Source organism: Lissotriton helveticus, chromosome 3_1, assembly GCF_964261635.1.
Source record: "Lissotriton helveticus chromosome 3_1, aLisHel1.1, whole genome shotgun sequence".
Classification (NCBI taxonomy): domain Eukaryota; kingdom Metazoa; phylum Chordata; class Amphibia; order Caudata; family Salamandridae; genus Lissotriton; species Lissotriton helveticus.
Window position 1 is genome coordinate 1,533,170,975 of NC_136061.1, and position 26,425 is coordinate 1,533,197,399.

Below are 26,425 nucleotides of genomic sequence, written 5' to 3' on the forward strand. Positions count from 1 at the left end.
CCTTACGGTCACTGAAGGGCAGTTTGGGAAGCAGCCTTGGTTCAAGAGATCACTAAGACGGATTGGGGCAAGATGCTGTGCTATCATCAAAAAGTCTCTTGCAACACCTGATTCATATTTATACCGTTTAATATGCTCCACAGAGCATACTTCACACTGGGTAAGATTAATAAAATGTACCCTGGCACAACGGTGGAGTGTCCCAGTTACCATGATGAGCATGCTGATTTCAAGCATATGATGTGGGATGTCCAAATAAGTGCCTTCTGGAAAGATGTCATTGATGATCTAGCTTAGATCCCCAGCTGATTGACCTCTGTAAGACTGAGAGTTGTATACCGGGATATTCCAGTGCACTGAGAAGTGAAAAGTCGTGGAAAAGTCATGGCCAAGTTTATGGACTTAGAATTGCTCCTTTCAAACCACATTAGCATGGAAGTCTGCTAAACTGCCCCACTACAAAAATGAAAAAATAAAACGCTGGCTTACTGTGCTGAAAACTATGCTTTGCATAGGGAGGTGCAGAAAAGTGTAAGAAAGTCTATGGTAAGGGTAACCACGGACCATAACTATAACCATGTCGGTGGAAAAGATGGTCATTGTATATGGTGAGTGGGGACAATACTGGGTAGAAAATAATAACCAAAATGTTTGGAAATTCAACAGTAGATTTTCCGTGAAGCTTCTTGAGAAATGCTTTGCATCCAAGAAGACTGGTGATTTCTATGATCAAACTCATTTGGGCAGTTGGGGAGCATCTAATGTTTGTTTCATGTTTTTGGTATCCCTGGCTTAAGCGGCATAGGAAAGGCTTATACCTTCCGTTCCTTATCTTAATTCAGTAAAAATATAATATTTAGATTTACGGTTGCTTGATATGCAGCACTCTGCTTTTTTGTATCTCAGGAGAAAACCCAATAAAGTTTGTTTAATGAAAAAAAGGTTAAGCATCTCTGACCTAGTTGATGTAGAAATAAGAAATCTCCAGGAATCAAAGCTGATTAAAGAACAAAACAGTGAAGTCCTTCATTACAACAGGGTCTGGCATTCATTTTCAGGTGTGGCTATATAGGAAAGCCACCTGTGAATTGGGGAAAGAAATAGTGCTTAAAAGAGTGCAAAAATATGTTTCAGAAGCAGAACAGCAGGGTTGGATCAGAGCAGGGTGTGAGAAAAGATGTAAATTACATTTGGATGTCATCAGATAGAAGACCAGTGTTGCCAGACAGTTGTTTCCCATAACTGATACTTCCATGGTCCAACACCTCTAGGGCAAGATTCAATGGTGAGATCATTCAGACAGAATTGGTTTAATCCTAGATTAAGGATTCTTGCAGAAGAATTGTGCCATCACTGTGTGATATGTCAACAGATGTCAACAAATGAACGTGGGAAAGAGAGCAAAAGTAACACTAAGTCATGTAGGTAGATCAGGTAGTCCCTTCAACAGAATCCAAATTGACTTTATCAAGATGCCTATTTGTAAAGGGTTGAGATACGTCCTGGTCATAGTGTGCATTCTCACTCAATGTGGGAAAGCCTACCCAACATGGAGAAATGACAGTCTCACTGTAGCGAAATTGCTGTTGTGAGAGTTGATACCTAGGTACAGATTACTAGTTTCTCTGGAGCCTGATCGTGGTACTCATTTCAATAATGAGATCCTAAGAATGATTTGTGCAGCACTACAGGTCAAGCAGTAATTACACTGTAGTTATTGACCAGCAGCCTGTGGAATTGTTGAACGCTAAATGGAACAATAATGTCCTGCTTTGGCTAAGGTTTGTGCTTCGACATCACTTAAATGACCAGATACTTTTTACCTTTGGTGACTCTTCAAAGCATTCCTGACAGAAAGACGGGGTTATCTCCCTCTGAGATATTGATGTGGTGTGTGATGAGACTGCCTGCTGTACCTGTGAATGCACTTTTGAACATCACAGATGAGTTGATACTTGATTACTGCAAAGGATTTGCTGATGTGGTTAGTTCGGTCTCTCACAAGGTTGAAGCTACCCAGTTCCTACCATTGGTAAACTTCAAGGTCCCTCTAATTTTCTTTGATGCCATTCGTCGAGGCATGCGGGCCTCATGCCCATTTCTTGTGTTAGGCCCTCCCATAGCGCATGGACCAAGTACATGCCTCCTTACACTGCTCCCGTTTTACTGAGCTATTTTTTACTTTGATTTCTTGCATGATCCGATGGTATTGTACAGCTCACTCCGTCTTGCCATAGCGCGAACACAAGCTGATGGTATTGGAGCGTTTTAAGTGCTCACCAGTTACGTTATACAATGACACATTAATTTCTGACCTAGATCCTGCTTCAGCGAAGGTTTTTTTCCTGTCATTGCTTCTCCATCCCCCATTCCCTCCTGCTTCCCAGCTGACCCCCCCACCCCACTAACTCCCTCATCGCTTTTTTTTTTTGCATGATCTGAAGGTATTGGAGAGCCTGTTCCGTCCTCCATCTTGCCACAGTGCTAACACCAGCCAATGGTTTTGGAGCGCTTTCAGTTCCCATCAGTTACACTACACAATGACACATTCATTGTCGTAGGCAGGGGAAAGCTTAAGTAATTTGCCAAGAATCACAAATTGTTCAGCTGACTCCTGAGATTCAAACCTGGTTCTCCGGTTCCCTCGTCGGCAGCTCTGGATGTCGCGCCACATCCTCACTTCACTTCAAAGCTCCTCGAATATTTCTCACTATAGCTTCCGCATTTGTTCAGCAAGACCCAGTCAACACTGAAAAAATATTGGCAAAGACAGTAGGTCTCAGAAATGCCGAATCTATTGGCCTTATTAATGTGAGTGTCTTTTAGCCATGTTGTCTAGCAGCAATTCTGCTGTTCAGCATGGCTGAAAGTTACGGAAAAAAGCACTGCGGTGTATCCCGTCATAGCCCTTTTTTTGTGTTAAGAGGGGCAGGACAATAAACATGGTGGGTGGAGAGTCTCGGCGTTGGCTCAACATCCTGTGATTCTGGGCTTTCAGTAACTTTCCGTCATGCTGAACAGCAGATATGCTGCTAAACAACATGGCTAAAAGACATTCACGTTGACAAAGCCAATAGCTCGAGGATTGATGAAACCTATTGGCTTTGCCAGTGGTTGTTTGTTTTCTACTGATGCGAGCATTCTTTTTAGAGCAGCTAGTTCAGGTGAACCTACATATCACCATTAAGGATGATAATTAGAACTTAAAATTCCGCCAAATAACCACAAACTTCCACAATAAATACTGGCCGTCTTGCCAATGCTTGGAGGGGGTGGTGGCAGTTAAAACTTCATGGTATCAACCTTTCCAAAAGGGTCTTTCTTCTGGTGACACTTTCCATGTTCAGCTGCTATTTATTCTCTGCATTTGAATATAAAATGTCCTAGCTAATGTGAAGGAAAGTTTCAATTCAAGGTCAGGACCCAGAGGTTCAGATTATTCTTTCTCTCTCCTTTAATTTTGCTTAGCAGCCTTAACAACAGTAAAACTCGTCAAAGACTACAACTCCCAAGAGTCTTCGTAACACATAACAATCAACAACCATAGAATCCATCTTATAAATCCAGTATCAAGGAAAAGCACTTCCTCTTTCTTCGAGCGAAGGATCCAAGATTCCCGTTTCCGCTCAGTACTCTTGTTTCTGTTACAACACTATAGAAAACACAAACATCCCTGGTGAGATTCATAGACCGTAATAACATTCACTAGCATATTCGAACTGTGATTACAATCAAGACAAAGCCAAGCCATTAGCTATGATCACAAAACAAGTCAAAACTTAGTCAGCAATCCAGTTTAAAATATACAGCTTTAGACCACCTTGTGATAAATCATTCTAAAATATAGCAGTAATTCCAAGAACAAAATACTTAGCCCAAAGAAGATCCTGAAACCATTTGGAGAGGAAAGGATTGAATCCACATGAGCGGAAAATTCCTTACCTCTGTATCCTTAACAGAATTGAAACTTTCTTTCCGGTTAGCTAGGACATTTTATATTCTATGTCAGGACCCAGAGGCTCAGATTATTCTAGTTTAAAGTTGGTTTGCCACCAGCAAAGTCATGCCAGTGATGGGTTTAAAGTAAAAGGTCTTAAATTCTTAAATGTTGAGTCTGAAGACCAATCCGCTGCTCTGAGGATATCCTCCAGGCGACCTCCAAATGAAAAAGCCTTGGTAGCCCCAATACCCTCCGAAGAGTGCTCTCCAAAGGAGGTTGTGTCAATTCCTGCAGGACCCATCTCACTCCTCGATCGATAGTCACAGTCGAAACTGGCTTAAAGGGCTTCCCCCGGAGGCCAATACTCCTCGGTCATGGACTCGTACACTCTGAGACATCAGACCACGCACAATTTTGGATGATAAGGAAAAGCAGGATAGTGAATCTCCCTAGTGTAGGACTTTGTCCGATGTGAGATAGGAAAGGTCACCCCGCCCGGGGTAAACAAGTACTCTGTAACATCCAAAGCCTGCACATCTGATACTCTTCTACAAGATATGAGACATAACGACATTGCAAGCTTACCTGTCAATTCTTTACGAGAAAGATATTGGTTGTCTTGCCATGAACGGAATATCCTAAGCACTACCACAACATCCCATAGCGAGGAATATCGTGGCTCTGGTGGGACAGATTAGCAAATGCCCAGTAGTAAACTGCATACCAATGGGTGCTCCCCCACTGGAACCTCATGAACCGGTGCATGACCTGCTGAGATCGCCGACTGGCAGGCATTGATAGTGCGATAGGCTAAACCCGCACCAGCCAATTCCGAGAGGAAGTTGACAATATGCACTACATCAGCCCCCAGAGGATCGAGATCCCTTGGCGCACACCAGCGAGACCACCTTTGCCATGCTGAAGCATATCTCTTCATGGTCGAATCAGAACAGGCTCTTCTGATGAAGGTAGAAGCCTGCTGCGAAAGACCTGGGATTTCCTAACCTCCCCTGTAATCTTCCAGCCCATTAGCCGAAGTACCCTGTCCTGCACCAACTGGTGCAAGTTGCCTGGAGGATCCGTCAGATGTTGAGGAGTCAGGGGTAGACTTATTGGAAAATTTGTAGAAAGTTCCAGTAGAACTGGATAACTCTTTTGCGACCTCCAAAGCAGTGTCACCAGGATCACTTCTGGCGGCGGACTATGGATGTGAGCCTAGCTATCATCAAAAAGGGAGGGAACGCGTAACCCCGTAAGTGACTCCAGTCTTGGAGAAAGGCATCCGTTGCCTCTGCCAGAGGATCTGGTCGCCAACTGAAGATCCGTGGAAGTTGGTGATTGAGTGTGGAGGCAAAAAGATCCACCTGACAAGGACCCCACCGTTCCACGATCATCTGGAAAATCAGAGGGTCCAATTTCCATGCACTGTAAACCCTCAGGTGCCTGGATTGACAGTCGCCTCTTGATTGAGGCACCCCGGTAAGGTACACCGCCATCACTGATAATGTGTGTGCCAGGCAGTAATCCCAAAATTCCCTGGCCAGGTCCGCTAGCACCTTGGATTTGGTACCCCCTAGGCGGTTTGTGTATCTGACCGCTGGGATGTTGTCCATCTTCAGCAAGATTGCACACAAGACCTTGTTGGCAGCAAGGCTCCTCACCGCAAAGGAGACTTCGAGGAGCTCCAGGCAATTGATGTGGAGGGATTGCTCACTCCTGGACCAACGTCCTCCTCTAGTAATATCGGCACACTGTGCACACCAACTTTGTCGGCTGGCTTCGGACTCAATAACCAAATCTGGGGCAGACCCAAAGATGGCCCTTCCAGTCCAGACCTGCATGTGGTCTAGCCACCATCGAAGTTCTGTCTGGGCTTTCGTTGACAGACCTCCTGGGCATAAGATAAACCCCTCCTGAGATGTAGCGCTTTCAAGCGCTGCAAGACCCTGTAATGCAGAGGTCCCGGGAAGACCGCCTGGATTGACAAAGATAGAAGGCCGACCACCCTGGCCAACTGCAGAAGGGAGATGGCATCCTTGGCCAAAGTCCGGCGCAGCTTCCTGCGAATTAGGACTATCTTCCTCTGGGGTAAGCGGAAGGACTGATGCACCGTATCAACCTCAAAACCTAGGAAGGTCATTTGTTGTGCCTGAGAAAACTCCAACTTCTGAGTGTTCACTATGAACTCCAGGTCCTGCAACAACGTCTGCATCAAGTGAAGTTGCGAAATGAGCATAGATCTCTCTTGGTGCATTAGGAAGGTGTCTAAGTATACTATTAGACGTACTCCCCGGGCCTGAAGCCATTCCATGGCTGGCCGCAACACCTTGGTGAAGCACCAGGGTCCGGGCGAGTGGCTGAATGGTAGGCATGTGAATATGAAAAACTTGTTGTCCCACTCGAATTGAAGAAAATTTCTGTGTGGGGGAAATATGGGAATGGCGAGGTAGGCGTCATTTAGATACTCACCAGCCAGTTGTGCGGTAGAAGAATATCTCGAAGGAGGTGAATGCCCTCCATTTTGAAGTGGCGATACACCACCCAACGATAGAAATCCTTCAGATTTATGACCGGACAAAAACCATTCTCCTTCTCCACTAGGAAAACATTGCTTAGAAATGCAGAAGAATGAAGGGTCATAGGCACAATTGCCCCTTTCTGTAAAAGTGCTGACACCTCTTGACTCACCACCCGAGCCCCTTTCTCTGAGAAAACCACGGGGCGGGGCGGGGCAGGAAAGCTGTCTGGGTGTGCCTTAAATCTCGATGTGAAACCCTTTCACTGTTTGAAGCACCCATGTGTCCTGTGTTATGGACTTCCATTTCTGAGTGAATCATCGTAGCAGCCATCCCAACCCGTGTAGGGAAAAAGGGGTAGCGCTTACAGTTGGTTCCTCGAACTGATTCTTTATTGCCACGTCCTTTGCCTCGGCCTCTGGAGGGGTGAAAACCTCCAAATTTCTTGTGGTCTTGCCACTGGATGGATCGTCGTGTCTGGAACTTCTGGGAGTTGGAAGAGAAGGTTCGGCCAGATGAGGGCCCCCTACCTCTTCTGGCCCCACCAAAAATGTGTTGATTAAACACTTTCTTGATTGATTGTTGAGCCTTGTCCAATGAGGAAAAGTTATTGACAAAGCGAGAAAGTTCCTTAATGAAGGGTTCTCCGAAGAGACCTCCATTGGCAATAGGGCTGGCCTCCGAGGTGGCCAGTTCTCCAAGTCTGGGTTCAATTTTAATTAACAGGAAGCATCGACGCTCCATTGACAAAGCACAATTGACATTACCTAAAAAACATAGGGCTCGCTGAGCCCAGCCCAATAGGAATTCTGGATCAATCATAAGGCCCGATGCTTTGGCATCTTCGGTCATTTCCAGGATATGGGTCAGGGGCCCCAGAACATCCAGAAACTTCCCCTGGCACGAACGCCAGGACCGGTCTAGACCCTTTTTAGGGTCTTTCACAAACTTCACAATGAAAGTTTCCATCTTGACATCAATGTCTGGGGTCTGAGCCACCTTATTAATCAATGACGGTCTAGGACACTCATTCCGTAGACGACCCCTGACTTCCTGGTCCATAGGTTTCCGAATGCGGCTGGCCACATAAGGCACCATGGTGGGTGCAGGTACCCAGTCCGCCTAGCGGGGTGAGAGATATCCTCGGGGTTAAGGAAACCCATCAGCCATGCGGAGTCCTCGCCATTCTCTTCCAGCCTGGGCTTCTTGGTGCCTCCTTCCGGCCCCCAAGGTCTGCTCGGACCTGGCTCTTCGTCTGATTCCCCCTTAGGTTCCGTGTCTTCCTCGGTATTGTCATCTGTGCCATGGCAAGAACAGGTATCTTCTTTGGGGGTACAATCAGGCTGAGAATTGTCTTGAAGGTCCTGAGTGTCCGGACTGTCTTTAGGAAGGTCTGGCGGAGCCTGTCAAAGGCATCCAACGAGGTTGTCCCCTGCTGGCTCGAAGCTGCAGCTTAAGCCTTGCGTTTACCCTTAGAGGGAACCCTGGATTTCTGAGGGGGCTCCCTCCTCTAGTCTTCCCCTAGTGGGGTCAAGCGGTGGCGGTGCACCGTCAACTCAATTATTCGTTGCAAGGCTGAGTACACCGCTCTTTCCAGAGAAGCGTCAATGGCATCCACCAACTCCTCGTGGGTCTGTAGGAGCTCCTCCTCATGCTCAACGGTCTCCCGGAAGTCTGCAAACTCACCTGCCATTGCGATCAGGCCAGAGTATAAGAGGTACAAGGCAGGAAAACAAAAATGTAATGGGTTCCGGTAGCCTTGGTTGTGCCAATGCTTGTTTGGGGGTACGAACAGTAATGGCCCTCTAAATAATATGGGCTCACGTGGGATAGCTCTGCGGTGAAAACCGCTTATCTGGAGCCTAATTATACGAAGAGATGAGCATAGAACACGTCTCTGTAATGCCCGCGCTGACAGCCGAGAGACATCACTGCTCGCAAGTCCACGAGGAAGAATGTCCTGAATGCAAAGGAGGAGTGGCCTCTTCACGCGCGAGGCGTCCTCACCACACCCCCTTCCGGGCCGAGCCCCTCACCACACCCCCTTCCGGGCCGAGCCCCTCACCACACCCCCTTCCGGGCCGAGCCCCTCACCACACCCCCTTCCGGGCCGAGCCCCTCACCACACCCCCTTCCGGGCCGAGCCCCTCACCACACCCCCTTCCGGGCCGAGCCCCTCACCAACCCCCTTCCGGGCCGAGCCCCTCACCACACCCCCTTCCGGGCCGAGCCCCTCACCACACCCTCTTCCGGGCCGAGCCCCTCACCACACCCTCTTCCGGGCCGAGCCCCTCACCACACCCTCTTCCGGGCCGAGCCCCTCACCACACCCTCTTCCGGGCCGAGCCCCTCACCTCACCCTCTTCCGGGCCGAGCCCCTCACCGCACCCTCTTCCGGGCCGAGCCCCTCACCGCACGGTATCAGGAAGCCACTGCGGGAGAAATTAAAAGAATGCAAAGGGAGGGTGGAAGCACTACCCTCTTGAGACGCTCTCCCCTGCCTCCTTCAGCGAGGAAGAATGTCTGAAGTGCGAAGGAGGAGTGGCCTCTTAACACGCGAGGCGTCCTCACCATGCCCCCTGCTGGGCCAAGCCCCTCACTGTGCGGTATCAGGAAGCCGCTGCGGGAGGAGTGAATGGAGTGGGGGAAGCGCTACAGTCTCGAGATGGTCTCCCACACCTCCTGACAAGAAATAAGAGCGAAGCACGCTTTTCTTGTGTGAAGCCCAGTGTCCGATAGAGGCACCTTCGGACTCACCGCGGGACAGAGTTTTATCCTCGCCAAGTCAGGTACCCCGGTTATCGCGTCTGAACCAATCCCATAGAAGAGACAAATTAGCATCAATTTCACCCCCAAATAAGTCACAATAAAGCCATAGATCAACAATCTGATATCAGTATGAAGGAAAAGCACTTATCTGGCTGCTGAGCAGCGAAGAAAGAGGAAGTGCTTTTACTTGATAGTTGATTTATAAGATGGACTTTATGGTTGTTGATTGTTTTGTGTTGCAAAGACTCTTGGGAGTTGTAGTCTTTGACTATTTTCTTCTGTTGGTAAGGCTGCTGAGCAAAATTAAAGGAGAGAGAAAGCATAATCTGAGCCTCCAGGTCCTGACATAGAATTGAAACTTTCCTTCATGTTAACTAGAAAATGTTATGTTCAAATGCAGAGAATAAATAGCACCTGAAGATGGGGAGTGTCACCAGAAGAAAGACCCATTTGGAAAGGTTGATACCATGAAGTTTTAACTGCCACCACCCCACCCCGTTCAAGCATTGTCAAGAAAGCCAGTATTTATAGTGGAAGTTTTTGGTTATTTGGCGGAATATTAAGTTCTAATCATCATCCTTAATGGCGATATGTAGGTTCACCTAAACCAGCTGCTCTGAAAAGAATGCTGCCTATCAGCAGAAAGAAAACAACCGTTGGCAAAGCCAATAGGTTTCATCAATGCCCGAGCTATCAGCTCAATGTGAATGTCTTTTAGCCATGTAGTTTAGCAGCACGTCTGCAAGTTCCTGGAAGCCCTGAATCACAGCATGTTGAGTCAACGCCAAGACTCTCCACCCACCACGTACAGTTTATTGTCCTGCCCCTCTTAACACAAAAAGAGGGCTATGATGTGGCCTGTGCTGGTTGCACCACAGTGCTTTTTTCAGTGACTTTCAGCCATTCTGAACGGCAGATTTGCTGCTAGACAACATGGCTAAAAGACACTCACATTGACAAGGTCAATAACTTCGGCATTGCTGAGATCTATTGGCTTTGCCAATATTTGTTCAGTGTTGACTGGGCCTTGCTGAACAAATGCGGAAGTGATAATGAGAAACTGTTAAGGAGCTTTGAAGTGAAGTGAGGATGTGGCACAACATCTAGAGCTGCTGACGAGGGAACCGAAGTGTGATGTATTCCTATAGGTTCTGTATCGATCCCCCTATTCCTGACCCTATTCTGGTTAACAAGCTAACTAGCAGCCATCCCATGATGCAGAAACCGTTATCTGATTACGCCAGACCACGGCACAGGAGCGCGTTATCTGATTAGGTCATAACGCTTGCCATCTAATTAGGCAAAGCAATATTCCTCCAGCCCCTGATAAGGCATACGGAGTTCTCAAAACAAATCAAACCTATGACAACCTGGGAAAAACCCTGCGGCCATTGTTTTGATTTCCCCGAGAACTTCAGTAAAAGAATGTGCTAACGACCAGCTCGTATGACATCCTTATTGACGTATCTATGTCCATCCTTACGTCAATTTCGGCACCTTACAGGTATAAATATTACCGATATTGCCTTAAGCAAACACACGCGGTGGTGACGAGATCGGAGCAGCGAGACTTGCCGAAGCCCAGCAGAGAGCGAAGCCCACTGGCGCTGCCCCGCCTTCCTGACGCGCTGAGAACGCGAAGCTGCCCTTCTCCTGCCGAGAAATCCAGCTCCGGCGCTTCCGAGCAGCCCTCGCAGGCAGCTTGGAATATCGAGACCTCAGACGAGAGATAATATCCCTCAACCATCCTAGAACTCAGGTACAGAGCTGAATCACCCCTTGCAGAGAATTCTTGAGTCAGTCACTTGGCAAAACAAACTTAACTTAAACTGCTACTTTCTATCCCCACCCACGTATTAGGCTTAGGTCAGGTATACCGGGGTAGGCGTGGTTAGAAGCACCAGTTGAGTACGATTAGTCAAATGTTTATATGTATGTATCTATTTTATCCATTTTAAACACCATATGGCTTAGAAACCATATAAATGTTTTTACAGTATTATTTTATAATTCTGCTTTTATTGTATGCACTTTACTTAACCATAAGTATTGCAATATTATCGATTCATTTCTCTTGTACGAGAAAAGAGACTGATCAATAAATAACATCTTTTATTGAACACGCCCGTCTCTTCCTTTTCTCTACAATCTGGTGAAACTAAGAATGCACGTACTGACTGAGTAAAATAAGTTGTCTTTTGTTTTCACACGACTCTAGAGATATACTCTTGATTAGGGGAGAGCAAAGTTGTCATGTTCTATGGTTGTCAGAAACTAAATCCCTTCTTGTCTATCCAGGGAGGTTCAACTCCTCCTTGTCTATTCGAGAAAGTTTCTAGTGAACTCTGAGCTAGCTGGCAAACCCAAAACTTTAAGTCTAATATCGACAGTAGAAGACCTAGTTAACGTCTGGTCTAGGTCTATACTATTGGAGGTATTATTCCAATGCGCAGAGCCTATTGGGATAATAGGAACTACACTACAGAAGAACCAGGTTGGAATCTCGGGGGGTCGGCTGAACAATTTGTGATTCTTGGCAAATCACTTATGCTTTACCCTGCCTACGACAATGAATGTGTCATTGTGTAGTGAAACTGATGGGCACTGAAAGCGCTCCAATACCATCGGCTGGTGTTAACAGTATGGCAAGCTGGAGGACGGAACAGGTGCTCCAATACCATCGGATCATGCAACAAAAAAAAGCACCGATGAAGGAGTTAGTGGGGCGACGGGTTAAGCCGGGAAGCAGGAGGGATGGGGAGATGGGGAAGCAAAGACGGGGAAAAAAATCTTATCTGAAGCAGGATCAATGTAAACAATGAATGTGTCATTGTATAATGTAACTGGTGAGCACATAAAGCGCTCCAATTTCATCTGCTTGTGTTCGCGCAATGGCAAGACGGAGTGAGCTCTCCAATACCATCAGATCATGCAAAAAAAAAAAAAACAAGTACGGTTTGTGTTTTAACAACTTTTTAGGAAATGCATTTGTTTATGTACATGTGCATGCATTTTAGTGGCATTTGTGTATGAGTACAGGGAAAATGGCCTGAAAACACAAGTATTCGTATGGAGTGCTTGAAAACAAGGAAAAAAATAGCTCTGTAAAACGGGAGCAAAGAAAGGAGGCCTGTACTTGGTCCATGCGCTAAGGGAGGCCAAACACAAGAAATGGGCATGAGGCCCACGTGCCTCGACGAATGGCATCAAAGAAAATTAGAGTGATGCTGATGTTTACCAATGGTAGAAACTGGGCAGCTTCAACCTGGTGAGAGACAGAACGAACCACATCAGCCAATCCTTTGCAGTAATCAAGTATCACGTCATCTGTGATGTTCAAAAGTGCATTCGCAGGTACAGCAGGCAGTCTCATCGCAAGCCCCATTAATATCTCAGGGGAAGATAACCCTGTCTTCCGGTCAGGAATACTTTGAAGACTCACCAAAGGTAAAGTATCTGGCCATTTAAGTGATGTGACAGCACATACCTTTGCCAACCAGGACATTATTGTTCCATTTAGCGTTCAACAATTCCACAGGCTTCTGGTCAATAATTACAGTGTAATTTCTGCTCAATCTTTAGTGCTGCACAAATGCTTCTTAGAATCTCATTGTTGAAATGAGTCCCACGATCTGACTCCAGAGATACTAGTAATCTGTACCTAGGTATCAACTCTCGCAACAGCAATTTCCCTACAGTGAGACTGTCATTTCTCCGTGTTGGGTAGGCTTTCCCCCATTGAGAGAAAATGTACACTATGACCATGGCATATCTCAACCCTTTACAAAGAGGCATCTTGATGAAGTCCATTTGCATTCTGTTGAAGGGACTACCTGATCTACCTACATGACTTAGTGTTACTGGTGCTCCCTTTCCCACGTTCATCTGTTGACATAACACACAGTGATGGCACAATTCTTCTGCAAGCATCCTTAATCTAGGATGAAACCAATTCTGTCAGAATAATCTCACCATTGAATCTTGTCCGAGATGTGTTGGACCATGGAAGTATCATGTTAAGGGAAACAACTGTCTGGCAACACTGGTCTTCTATCTGCTGACATCCAAATGTAATTTACATCTTTTCTCACATCCTGCTCTGATCCAACCCTGCTGTTCTACTTCTAAAACATCTTTTTGCAATCTTTTAAGCACTTTCCATGTATCAGCTACTGACAGTGAGAAAACAGTCTCCTTTTCAAACTCATTTGTGTAAGCCCTGTTAATTGTGCAGGCCACAAGTGCACAAACCGTGCAACTTTGTCTGCAAATCTGTTTCCAACTGTGACCTATCCATTGCAACTTCTGTAAGCTGCATATGTAACAACTACTACTTCTGTAGGCATTTGCAATGCCTCGAATAATTTTCTAACATGTTTCCCATTTCGAAAGGGTGTGTCAGATGCGGTCATAAAACCTATTTGGGACCATAGCTGTCTAAAATCATAGACTACATCAAAGCCATATTGACTGACTGTAAATACAATCACTCTTAATTGGGGTGTTAGACTGCAAGCTCTTGTAAGGGCAATCAATTCTGCAACTTGTGCTGAGGTAACACCTTGAAGCCACACATCTTCTACAACTTCTTGAATTGTACAGACAACGTAAGCTGCTCTCAAGGTACCTTCAATTATTTCTCAGACATGAGCCATCAACACAAATTACATAATCAGGCTCAATAAAAAGGTTAAGCTTTTATGTCTGACCTCCGTGACATCTAGACAATCATGCCCAACCTCATCTCCATAAGAATCCTCATTTACAGGTAACAGAGTTGACGGGTTCAAGATTTGAAATTGTTTCAAAATAATATTCTTAGCAGCCAGGATCTGCTGCTCGTGTATTGGGTTTTTGTTCTAGTGAGCAATATTTCTACTGAGTGAGGGACCATAACAGTTAAGGATGTCCCATTACTGTGTTCCCATATCTTTCTACACTGATACTGACCAGATTTAAGGCAGCCGGAAAGTCCTGCGGCCATAGGGTCAAGGGTAGTCAAAATAAGCCACAGGTCTTCGTGAAGCTCCATGCATCTGAGTTAGCACTGAGAGAGTGCAGCCCTCCCTCTCACTGCAAAACAATGTGAACACCTTACTGTAAAATCAGGCATTCCGAGTGCCAGCACATGAGACTTTCTCTCAGCTCTAGGAAAGCTTTTAAGCACTTGTTGTCCCAAGGAAGCGGATTAGGCACATCTTTGTGTGTTAGCCTCAGTTAAGGCTTAGCCACTAGGGAAATGTGCAGTACGCACTGTCTTGAGTAGCCAGCCATTCCCAAAACATGCTGACTTCTCTCTGTGTTCGGGTGGATTTATCTGAAGAATAGTCTCCACGCTCTCTGGTGACACCTTTTTCACTTTTCGCAATGATATGTCACAAGTATTTGTCTTCTTTTTGACAGTGTTTCTGTTTACCTGGAAACACTGTATGTCCATTCCCAGCAAGGTGATTTAACAGTGCAACTGTATCCTGTCTGCAAGCTTCTCGTGTATCTGATGCCACAAATAGGTCAACAATATACCGCACAAGAACTGAACTGTAATGTATCTGCAGTGACTCAAGATTCTTTTTCAAGATCTGACTGAATATGGATGGGCTCTCTGCATGCCCTTGTGGAGTTCGGCACCATACCAACACTTTCTCTTTGAACACAAACAAGAACAAGAACTGGCTGTCCTCATGCAATGGAACAGGTAAGAAAAACTGACACAAGTCTGCAACAGTGAACAATTCTGCAGTGCACAGAATTTGGAAAAGGATGGTGGCTGAATTTGGTACCACAGGACAACATGGAACAACAATGCTGTTTATCTTTTGAAGGTCCCGTACAATCTGGTATTTACCGTTAGGATTCTACAAACCCATGATTGGAGAATTGCAAGGACTTCAAACTATTTCTTTCAAAAATCACTTTTCTCAGCATGTCTTCCTTTCTAGTGTTATTTCTGCAACTGTCTCTGGGGTCAAATTATATGGTAGTGTTGATAGATACACCACAACATTAGGTTTCCCGTCGATTTGGACTGCTTCTAAACTTTTAATCAGTCTATCTTTCACTGTAAAGACCCATACTTTTAGGTTCATTGTTTCTTTTAAATCAAGAGGCACGTCTTCTGTGGTTAATCTGTAAAATGAAAAGTGTTGGGCTCTCCTCAGGAGGCAGCGCTAACAGGAGAAATGTGCTGGTGCAAACTGTTTCCTGGCTAGAGCCCCAGCACTTATTCTGGAGAGGACTTGGCCTAATGGTTAGAGCTGCCGATTTTGGTGCTGGGGAACCAGGTTCGAATCTCGGCGTGGCGCAAGGTCCTGTGATTCGGGGGGAAATGTTGTGACTTCCCAATGAGTGTTTCCTTAATTAGTGCCATAAGTGCCAGTGCTGATGATTAGCTGCTGGTGCTCAGCAGCGGCTCAAATCAAGCACTGCATGTCTTCAACTGTCCTCACTGGGTACAATATTATAGCTGTTTCTTGTTGGCCAATTTTAAATTCAACATCTTATTCAGGAGTCCGAAATTCATCACCATCTGGTGTACAGTAAATAGTGAAATTTAATTTGCACAATACACTTCTCCCTAACTGACTTAAAGGACTAGAATCACACACCACACATTGATGATTTTCCTCAAATTAACATATTTTTACCAGGACCTTTTCTGAAATTGGGTTTCTCATCTGTTTATTTGTAACTCCTACAGCTTGGATCTTCTTTCCTGAGAGGGGTAGGTCTGGGACTTCTGCTGTTCGAACAGTGAAACAGATAGCACTGGTGTCGATGAAACATGACACTGTGGCCATTAACTTCTCCTTCTAGAATTGTGCCAAGTACACAGTCTTCCTCTCCCCCCAGGCACCGTGATTGGGAATTGTTGGATCCGAAACTGTCATTGTCTAGCATTGGGAACTGTTGAAATGGGTTATGATTCTGGTTCTTAAATGGTTTTGGATGGGCCTTGGGCATCTGATTCATAATAAATCTAGGACTTCCCATATTCTGTGGGACCATTGGGGCTTGTGCAACCTTCATCATTGCATTGCACTTGCATTTGCTAAACATGTACATTCTGCATTTGCACTGGATTGCTTCCTTGCATTTGTCAATTTCTGCTCATTCTATCTGGATTCAGCCTACACTCCCTCTTCCAATACCCAATCTTATTACAGAAATAACAAGAGCCCATTTTCATCAGCGTTGCAACAGCTACACCAGGATTCGGATCAATCAGAACACCTCTAACTTGTGAAACTCCAAATCCTCCTTGAACACATTAAATCTGCAAACCAACACCTTGCATTCTATCCTAAGTTCCTGCAAACAACTGATTCTGAATATCTTTCTGAGCCAATCTCACCTGGGCTAGCATAAATTTCTCCTATAGCTTTTCCTGCTTCATTTCTCGTTTGTCACTTCAGTATTTTACATACTTTAGAATCTCATCTAGCGGTTTTGTCTCCACCAAATCACACTTCTGTATTTGCACACTGATCTCTGGTCTTAACCCAAGAACGAATTGTGACACAAAGAAGCCCAGATAACTTTGTTAGGGATGTTCTCATCCACTGTGTTGTTGATACACCAGAAGCAACTGCTCATCCACCCGGAACTCTTTTGTGCAATCAAAGTAGAACAATAACACTGCTTTTGGGTTCATACCGAGTCGCTCCTCTTCCGGAGAAGGATGCTGAGGTGCCTATAAAGTGGGCAGAGTAATAGACCATCCCAGATGGAAGGGTGTTACCACCTTATTCAGAAAAGATACCCTAGTCTGGAGTACCACTTTGTCTGGAAAACCACTTTGTCTGGAAAGACAGTCAGATAAGGAGGCTGTGATGTCAGTGTCTGCAGTTCGCTCATCCTCCTGGCAGAGGTGATTGACACTAAAATGGCTGTTTTTTTTGTTGTAACTTTTTATTACATAAAACAACAAAAAACACATCAACAAACAAACAAGGCAATATGACGGAAGTACAACCATTAGGCATGTGCTCAAGGAGGATGGGAGATACATGACAACAGGAGAAAAAATTCGTCGAATACAGATGAGGGGGGGGGGGGGCCGAAGGCGAAATTGCATATAAACAGTACATAATACCACAGCATTGCCGGAATGCAGGTCAGGGCGATTGAGAAGGACTAGGAATCTCTGCTTCTGGGGGCATACATATATCTCCCCGGAATGAGTTCCGCTGGTTCCAAATCTTTCCCCATTTTCTGGGTCTACCTCTTGCTATATACACCGTTTTCTCTCTGAACATGCACCAGTCCATACTCTCTTTCCAGGCAGTCACTGTAGTCGCACTTATTAAATCCTCCTCACTGAGGTCCTTATTCTTCTTTTTTCGTGAGTCTTTCTAATTGCTCTTTATGGTCGCCTTGCTTTTTCCAGCATGAGTATTTGGCTGGTTTCAAGCAGGGTTGGTCTAACTGCCAAATTGGTGTTAAGTTGATGATGCAGACACAATCAGTTTATCTGCACCTTAGGGACCGCATGTTTTTCCCTGCCCATGCGTAACAAACTAGTTTGGCATGGGCACTATTGATTCCCTTCTGAATGGGGGATCATGACCCTTTTACCGTACTTTGGGGTCTATGACACAGGGGCATGAGTGAGCCTTGGTGTAGTCACAAAGACGTGTGACTAAGTTGGATTACATGTCTTATTGTTGTTCATGTTCTAAGTGTCAGTTTGTTCCATTTTCTTTCCTCTGCAGGTACCTCTAGGCGACTGTACTCCACAGTGCGCTGCCACGGTTAAATAACCGTGAGTAATTTCTTCCTTTTAACAAATTTTTGTATTTTTCACATAAGTGCCTCACGGGAGGGTGTACCTTAGAGCGTGCATACCTCCGGAGTGCCATTTAGTGTGGTCCTGATGAATGCTGCGCGATCCCGCTTTTTTGACAGCAGAAACATGTTGACCAGTTGTTGTAATTAAGGACACAGGTCACCTAATACAGTACCATTGGTTGTCCGACTTTCACGTTTTTAACCTTAATACGGGTTGGCCTGCATTAAATATTTTGTTTGGGCTTTAACCCAGTATTTTTTAATGTTGCACTCACCTATTTTGCACACACATTTTGAGTTCAATCACTAGTACACTCACCACCAAACCCGCTTCGCTGTAACTCAGGCGTCGTAGCACGCTGGGGCGGCATTCGGTCACCCCAGCGGGGACCCGATGATGAAGCATGTCACCAACTAGTGGTGAGTGAGGGTCCTTCTAAACAAAAGGCTGTTTGCCTTGCCTTGTTGGACAGAGTCATCCCTGTCCACAGGGTGGACGCCTCCTGACTATTAGGAATAGACATGCTAAATACATAAAACTACCTGACCAGGGTTGGGGTCCAGGAATAAACTGTCACTGTTATTACTTTCTCATTGGTTCTTGGGTACATGGGGTTTTTTAGTTACACTTAAGCACTCCTTTGTTGTTTTCGATTTAACCTGAGGGGGCATAGGAGTGTTGACTCGAGCCCTACCTCTCCCGTTGATACATAAAGTCACTGTAGGTGGCCTCTGGGACCCCCATAATTGTGCAATATCTCGTTTGGCTATCATATTAGCAAGAGTCACCCATCGAAGCTGCGACACATCATAATCATTTGGGTCCCACACGTTCAACAGACATTGCCGGGCTTCTGGCATCATCACAACACCCGTTACTTCATTCATCACTTCATGTATACGATTCCAAAAACGCATCACCTCAGGGCATTCCCAGATTATATGAAGATAGGTGCCAAGGAGACCACAACCACGCCTACTTAAGCCATCTGCGGAATAGCCCATATGGATCAGATGGGGGCCGGTGACATAGATTCGATGGAGGATCTTGAGTTGGACCAGGCGGAGACGGGCCGGAATGGCAACCTCCCTGGGAGAGGAGATCGCGGATTGCCAGTCCTCATCATCAAGTTCAATACCATCAGCAATCCAGGTGTCCCGCACGCGATCAAGCAAACTCGCTCGGTCATTAATCATCATTTTATAAAACAATGAGATGGTACTATCCGGCACATGACCATCCAATATACGGTCTTCGAGGGGGGAGGATTCCGGAATGTCACTACCCACAGGAAACACAGAGTTCAAGGCATGGCGTATTTGAACATAACGAAAAAATTCCCTGTCACTCAGCTGATATTCCACTTTTAATTCCGAAAAGGTCTTCACCCCACCTTTAACCCAAAGATCACGCACTTTACTAATACCGATCGTGTCCCATTTATCAAACCCCTTCGTCTTCCATAGACAACCCAATTTTGCGGAGGCATAAAGCGGAGTAGCGCCGGTTAGTCTATTGCTCCAACCCATAGCTGCAGTTGCGCTATGCCATACACGCACGGCTATAGCGGTAGGTCCCGAAAGTCGTGAACGGGAAGATCCCGAGTAGAGCGCCCTGTTGTAATCACCACCCGGGAGCAGCCACCTATCCATCTCAAATGCCGGATTCAGTGCCGGACCATACATCCCATGGTTGATGGCAGCAAGTTGGGAAGCCCAATAATACCTTCGAATATCCGGAAGCGCTATGCCGCCATAATACCAGGGAAGTGTTAATTTCGAAAGAGCGATGCGTGAACGTCCGTCCCATATCAACTGCCTCTGCAAGGATTCTATCTCCCGAAAATATTTCGACGGGATCACATCAAAACTGTTCTGAAGTGCATATAGGAATCGCGGTAAGGACATCATTTTAAAAAGGGCCGCACGCCCTAAAGGAGACAACGGTAATTTATGCCAGCGCACTACATCCGAGCGCAACCGTTGGAGTGGTGGGAGTAGATTGCGTTCATAGCGAACCGCCGGGTCCAGCGAGATAAACACACCCAAGTATTTAAAACCAGACTGCGACACCTGGATGGGGCAGCCCCGCGGTAAACGAGGGACACCACCCGCGAGCACATAAATATAGGATTTTGACCAGTTAATAACCAGGCCAGAGTTCTTCCCGAAGGAGTTAAGCACGTCGAACAACACGTTAAGCGATTTTTGGGGAGATGTGAGGTACAATAAAATATCACCCGCGTACAAGGAGATACGATCTTCAAAGTCCGGAGTCCAACGTATACCATTCATTGAGGGCTCCCACCGTAGCCAAGCAGCAAGTGGCTCCAACGCAAGAGCAAAGAGAAGCGGGGATAACGGACAACCCTGCCGTGTGCCCCTCCCAAGAGCAAAAGGCATGGAGACCCGACCATTGACCACTACCTGCGCCAGTGGCGATTCATACAGGAGTTTGACCCAACTAATAAAGCCAGCGCCAAAACCAAACTTGGCGAGTGCGGCTCAAAGATACGACCATTCAATTGTGTCAAATGTCAACGTGGCGTCCAGGGACGCCAAGATGGCCGGTTCGCGCAACGTCTGGGCCCTCGCGAGAACACCATGCAAGCGCCGCAAATTCAATGCCGTGTTACGATGAGGGATAAAGCCCGACTGATCCGGATGAATCAGGTCGCTGATCACCGTAATCAGATGATTAGCGAGTAACTTGGCAAGAATCTTAGGCTCCGCATTCAAGAGCGAAATAGGTCTGTAAGACGCGCAATGATCCCGTGGCTTGCCCTCCTTGTGGTTCAGGTTTCAAGTCTTTATTTCGATTTTTGACAAATCATAAAAGACACATTATAATACATTAATAAAACAATAAGTTAAAAAACTTTTAGCAAAAAAAAAGAAGAAGTGCAAAACATTAGTGAGCAAAGGCTATATACATGTGAGGCAAACCATATAAACCACACAATGATAACCTAAGCTAAATTGATTTTGAAGAAGTTAAGAAAAAGTATTAAACATCTAAGGGGAGAAACCTGATTAAGAACATGAAGGTTAAATAATACATATCGAGTCATGTCAATCAATGGGAAACCATTTCATGATTTAAAATGCAAAAAATGCAGATAGTAGAAAATGAATGTTTAGGCAATAAACAGAGTATATCACTTTATGAAGCACTATTTGCGGGCTCTGGCAACTTTGACATGAGTTTTAACCTTATGAGCCAGGCCCACCCCAAATATTTAGCTAGGCTCACTACAAAGACCTCAGAGGTATTGGTCTTTAGCGCCCAGATGGCATCGGCAGATTTTCTAAATGGTAAACACTGAAACAGTGGTTTTAACCATTTCTTTCGCGGCACCGAATAACGGGGGCAAGCAAAAAGAAAATGGCCCTCTGATTCTTTCTGGCCCGGGCAGCCTTTACAGAAATTTGACACCCCCGTAGACCATTTGTTTACAAAAGTATTCAAAGGCAGAGCACCCACTCTGAACTGATGGTACAGTTTCTTGTCCAGTGATTTGGTTATTAAATCCCAATAGGACTCACGGGACAGGTCTAGCTTGAATGTAAGGAACCTGCCCGTGAGGCTGATATTGCTGGAAAGTGAAACTCGATTTAGACGAACAGAAGCCCAAAACGAGGCTTTAAACTCCTGTTTAGAGGGAAAAGCATTGGATGAAGGAGATATCCAAAGCTGTTCTAAACCCATATCAATGAGGATGTTTTTTACAGCTTGAAACCATGGGATTTTTCCAGATCCACTGATTGACCTGACTTCTGCTAGTTCTTTCGCGAATAGGGACAGGGCAGGGGAGGTCCATATTCGCCTCCAAAGGGCCACCAGCCTAAATCTAGCCATCTCATTGATCGGTAGGCACCCCAAATCCAGACAAAGCGGGATTAATGGAGTCGACTGTGGTAAGCCTACCAGGTTCCGTAGGAACTTGCATTGGGTTTTAAAGAGATTAAGGAGATCCATATGGCCCCAAAGATCTGCGCCATATAGGATAGCAGTGGTGATTTTGGCGTCATAAATCTTGAGAGCTGGGAGGACCCGCTTAGTAATGGATCTCTTTTGCTCTTTTATAAGACAGCCCGTTAACCGTGCAAGCTTGAGATGTTGAGTGTTAATTTGATCTTTCCATCTCAAGCGGCTGTCAAGAGTAACCCCCAGGTAGGTCATAGTCTCGACTTGCTCGAGGTTAACGCCATTCAAGCTCACAGAGCTCCGGACAGGATGATTTCTAGAGAAAACCATGAACTTTGTTTTTCCCACGTTCACCGCAAGATTGTTAATGGCACAAAACTCCTCAAAGCGGTCCAAGGCCCGCTGCAGCCCGCTGCGTGTTCTAGAGAGGAGTAGGCTGTCATCGGCAAAGATGAGCAGTGGGAATCTCGTCCCAGCCAACATTGGTGCATCAGTGGGGGTGTCCATAAAGAATTTCACCACTTGGTCGATGAAAAAGAGGAAGAGTGTTGGTGCCAGGACGGACACCTCTAGTTACGGGAAATGTTTCCGTCACTTGTCCCTGACCTCCCCACCTCACCCTCGCATAGTTATCCTCATGGAATTTAATTATGAGGTCAAGTAGTTCTGGTGGACAGCCTAAGTTTTCCATCACTCCCCACAATTTGTCCCTTGGCACTAGGTCGAAGGCGGACTTTAGGTCAATAAATGCTGCAAAGATGGTACCGCCGCCAAGCAAGACCACTTTCCAATAGATCAGGCATAATCTAAACACCTGATCTATGGTGCTTATGCCTGATCTAAAGCCCGCCTGCATAGGAGATAATATGTCCTCAGATTCAATCCAGCCCTGAACCCGTCCCAAGACCATACGTGCGATGATTTTTTGTATGGAATCAATGAGACTGGTAGGGCGGTAATTCCCTGGCTTGGACCTGTCACCTTTTTTGAATATTGGAATTATCTCAGCTCCCTTCCATGATTTTGGGATTGTAGCTCCTTTGGCTAAAGAGTTAGCGATCATGGTTATGTAAGGGAGCCACAAGGCTGGGTTTGATTTAAACAGGTCCGCTGGTATGAGATCCATGCCCGGAGCTTTCCCTCGCAGGGTCAAGCCCAATGCCAGCTCGGTCTCTGATACTGAAAAAATGAGTTTCTCCCCGTGGGTGTTTGGCGGGGGTGTCGTACCCGGAGTTTTTAAGGGTTTAGAATTATCGGCTCTGAATTGGGCGGAATAAAATGTTACCCACTCATCTAGGGGTACATGGTTAGCCGGGGTACTCAAGTCTGGATCCTTCCCCCACTTAACTAGATCCCAGAACTTTTTCTGATTATTCGAGGTGGAGGCGTCCAAGAGATCTGACCAAAACCTGTCCTCCCACTCCCATTTAGATTCCCACTGGGTTTTTCTATAATGAAGCCTAGCCGCTTTGACTGCAACCATGTCACGAGATTTAATAGTTTTAATAAGATCAGAATGGGCCTCCCTACATTTTTTGTTATACCATTTCTGGCGAAGGGAATTGGCTTTAATGGGAGCACTTCGGCAAGGGAGGGAAAGTAGGGACTTTAGGTGGTCAAAGCAACTAGTATGGAGATTAATAACATTGTTTGCCAAGTCCGGACTTTCCCCCAACAGATCAATTTTTAACATGTCATTGTACACATTTTTGGCCATTGTGTTAACATTGTCCCATAAGGATTCATCCTCCATTATCCTGGACCATTTCAACCTCCTCCTGTCATTGGTTAACAAAACGTCCCCTGTTTGTGAAATAGTAGGCTCCTCTAGTCTCTTTATATCTGGCAATTTCAATGATAGTAACAGCGGATTATGGTCACTTTCCGGGCGCTGTATTACTACCATGTCTACTAGTGAAGGCCAATATTCCAATTTTAACAAAACGTAGTCAATGCGGCTCCGCCTTAGTCCATTATCAAAGGTACAATTAGCTTCTTTATCCGAACTTGTGCGGCCATTACAAGCTCGGAATCCCCTATTTAGGCAAAGGGCCATCCAGTTCACTGCTGCCTCTGTTGCTTTAGCCATTATTTCAACCATCAGATCAGGGATGTCCCAAACAGCATCCTCAGCCGAGCTCCAACTGTCCCCTATATCTAGCAATGGCTCTATGGTGCAATTTAAGTCTCCAGCTAAGATGGTGACATTCCCACTACCTATTTCAGCAAGTTTGTGGTCGATAACGTTCAGCAACGGCGGGCTACGGCCACCAGGCATACCGCTGGCATATATGTTGAAGAAGTACAGATCCCGTTGATTAGCCTTACTCAGTTTAATTAAAAGGAGATCCGGGTGCTGGACATGTAACTCTGTTGGGTAAAAACCCAATGACTGCTTCACCCAAATCAATAAACCACCTGAGGCACGCCCTTTACCCCCTTTAATCGCAGGTTTAAAGAAATTAGCATAGCCCAACTTAAAGACTGGTTCAATTGCCCAGGTTTCTTGGAGCAAAATAATGTCATATATGTCCACAAATTCCAGCCAATCTGCAGAGGACATGCGGGCCTTAATTCCTGCGATATTCCAGGATAAGATTTTCAGATTGTCAAAGATTGGAACCACAGGGGGAAGTTGCAAAGATGAAACTAGAATAGGTGCCTGCTTGCGCCCCCAATCCTTCTTGTTCTCCATGAGCTTAGGATTATCCATGGAATCAGCATTTAACATAGCATCTAGATCATCTTTGGGTGCAGGTAGATTAATCGCCCTTGTCTCTCGACCTCCCCCAGCTGCATCTAAGTTATCAATTAGATGCGGGGTCTCCATACTACACCTTATTGGCTCATGACCAACTACTTTAACAGGGGAGGACTCACAAAGTGTTGTGTGCAGTCAATCTATGGCCTCAAGGTCAGAAAGGGGGCCAAAGTGGTTAAAGAGGAATGGGCGTTGGCGGTCAAGAGGGGTTAATGCCAGGGGGTATTTTATAGCTGGGGGCTGGCGGAAGATGGGATATGGTTGGATGGATCTTTCCCTATGGGGGTAAAAGTACGATAGGGCCAAAGTTTGAACATCCCCCTGTCTAGCAAATCTTGCTTCTCTGCGAATAGAATCAACCACCCATGGGTCTTTGAACGAGATCAAAATACAATCTCCCTCCAGATCCTTGGTCTCATGACCCACCCAGTCCAGTCTTCTTACAAATAAGATTTCAGTAGGAGAGGAGGGGGGTAAAGGTCGATTTTTATTTAGCCAGAAGATTACTTTGTTACGGAGGTCCCCATACGACTCCTTACTGCCAGGTTTTAGTGGGGCAACTCCTGTCAAAACTATTGTGTGTTGAGTTGCTTCAACAGGTAGATCAGCGCGAGGGGTGGTAAATCTTCTGTGTCTCCCTTCCTTGTGGTTATTATTACTGCGTTGGCCAACTATATCTCTATGTGGCAGGGGACGGGGGGGCAGGGTTTATTTTAACTTGAAGCGGTGGCCCAGTACTTTGATGCCCGCGAGAATTATGTTTATCAATAACCTTTGTCTTGGGTACCTGTGTTAAAGTGCTCGTAGATAGTTTAGAGAATGTGGCTTTTTGCTTCTCCCCCCCTGTAGGCGTATTGATATTTGGCCTTGATGTTTTATTATGGGCTGTGTTGCTTGTTGCCAAATTATTACTAACTAAGTTTTTTGGGGCTGTTTGTATTTTGCTAACTCCTATATGACTAGTGCCAGATAATTTTTGTAGCATAGCGTGGTTTGAGTTGATTACGGCTTCCATGCTGTCAATTTTTGAGGTCATTAGCCTTGTCCGCTCCAAAACCGGTAGTAATAAAGTTTTAAACATGGCCTCCATTTTTACTAACAGTATTTCGTCACTGTTAAGACACATAGGGCAAGTGTTTGAAGAGCCCAATGTAGTGAGGGAAGGGCACAACATATTAGAAAACGCACAGGGGTTTTGTGTGTCAACAGGATGCTCCGAGCCCTGACTCCCTTTATCTGGGGCATCTTTTATTTTTGGGATCTTTCGTTCTCTCCCCCCCGACAGTCTAGAATCTTGTTTTCTCTTTTTGGTATTAAAGTCAGTGTTAGTGTTTGGGGAATCCGTGGTGGCAACAGTGTTAGAGACGTTAAGGGGTAGGTATCCAGATATCTGGCTAGGTTCAAGCCCCCCGCTAATCTGTAAATCGTCCCCCTGACTAACTTGTGAGTCATCTGCACTGTACCCATCTTCCTCCAGAGTAGAAACAGTTGGACTCGCCCCCCCGCTTTCTAGATGGACAATAGCGTCCGTGGAGGAGGTTTGGACACAGTTGAAAGCAGCATGGGCTACGGGGCTGGTAATGGTAGCTAGTCCCCCCAGCGATGAGCGCTTTCCGCTGATAAGATCAAGCGAGAGTCTTTTTTCGACCATGGCAATTTCATTCTCCAATATCCCCGTAGCCCGTGTGATAAAGGCGTCAAGGGGGCCTGATACGACTCCCTTG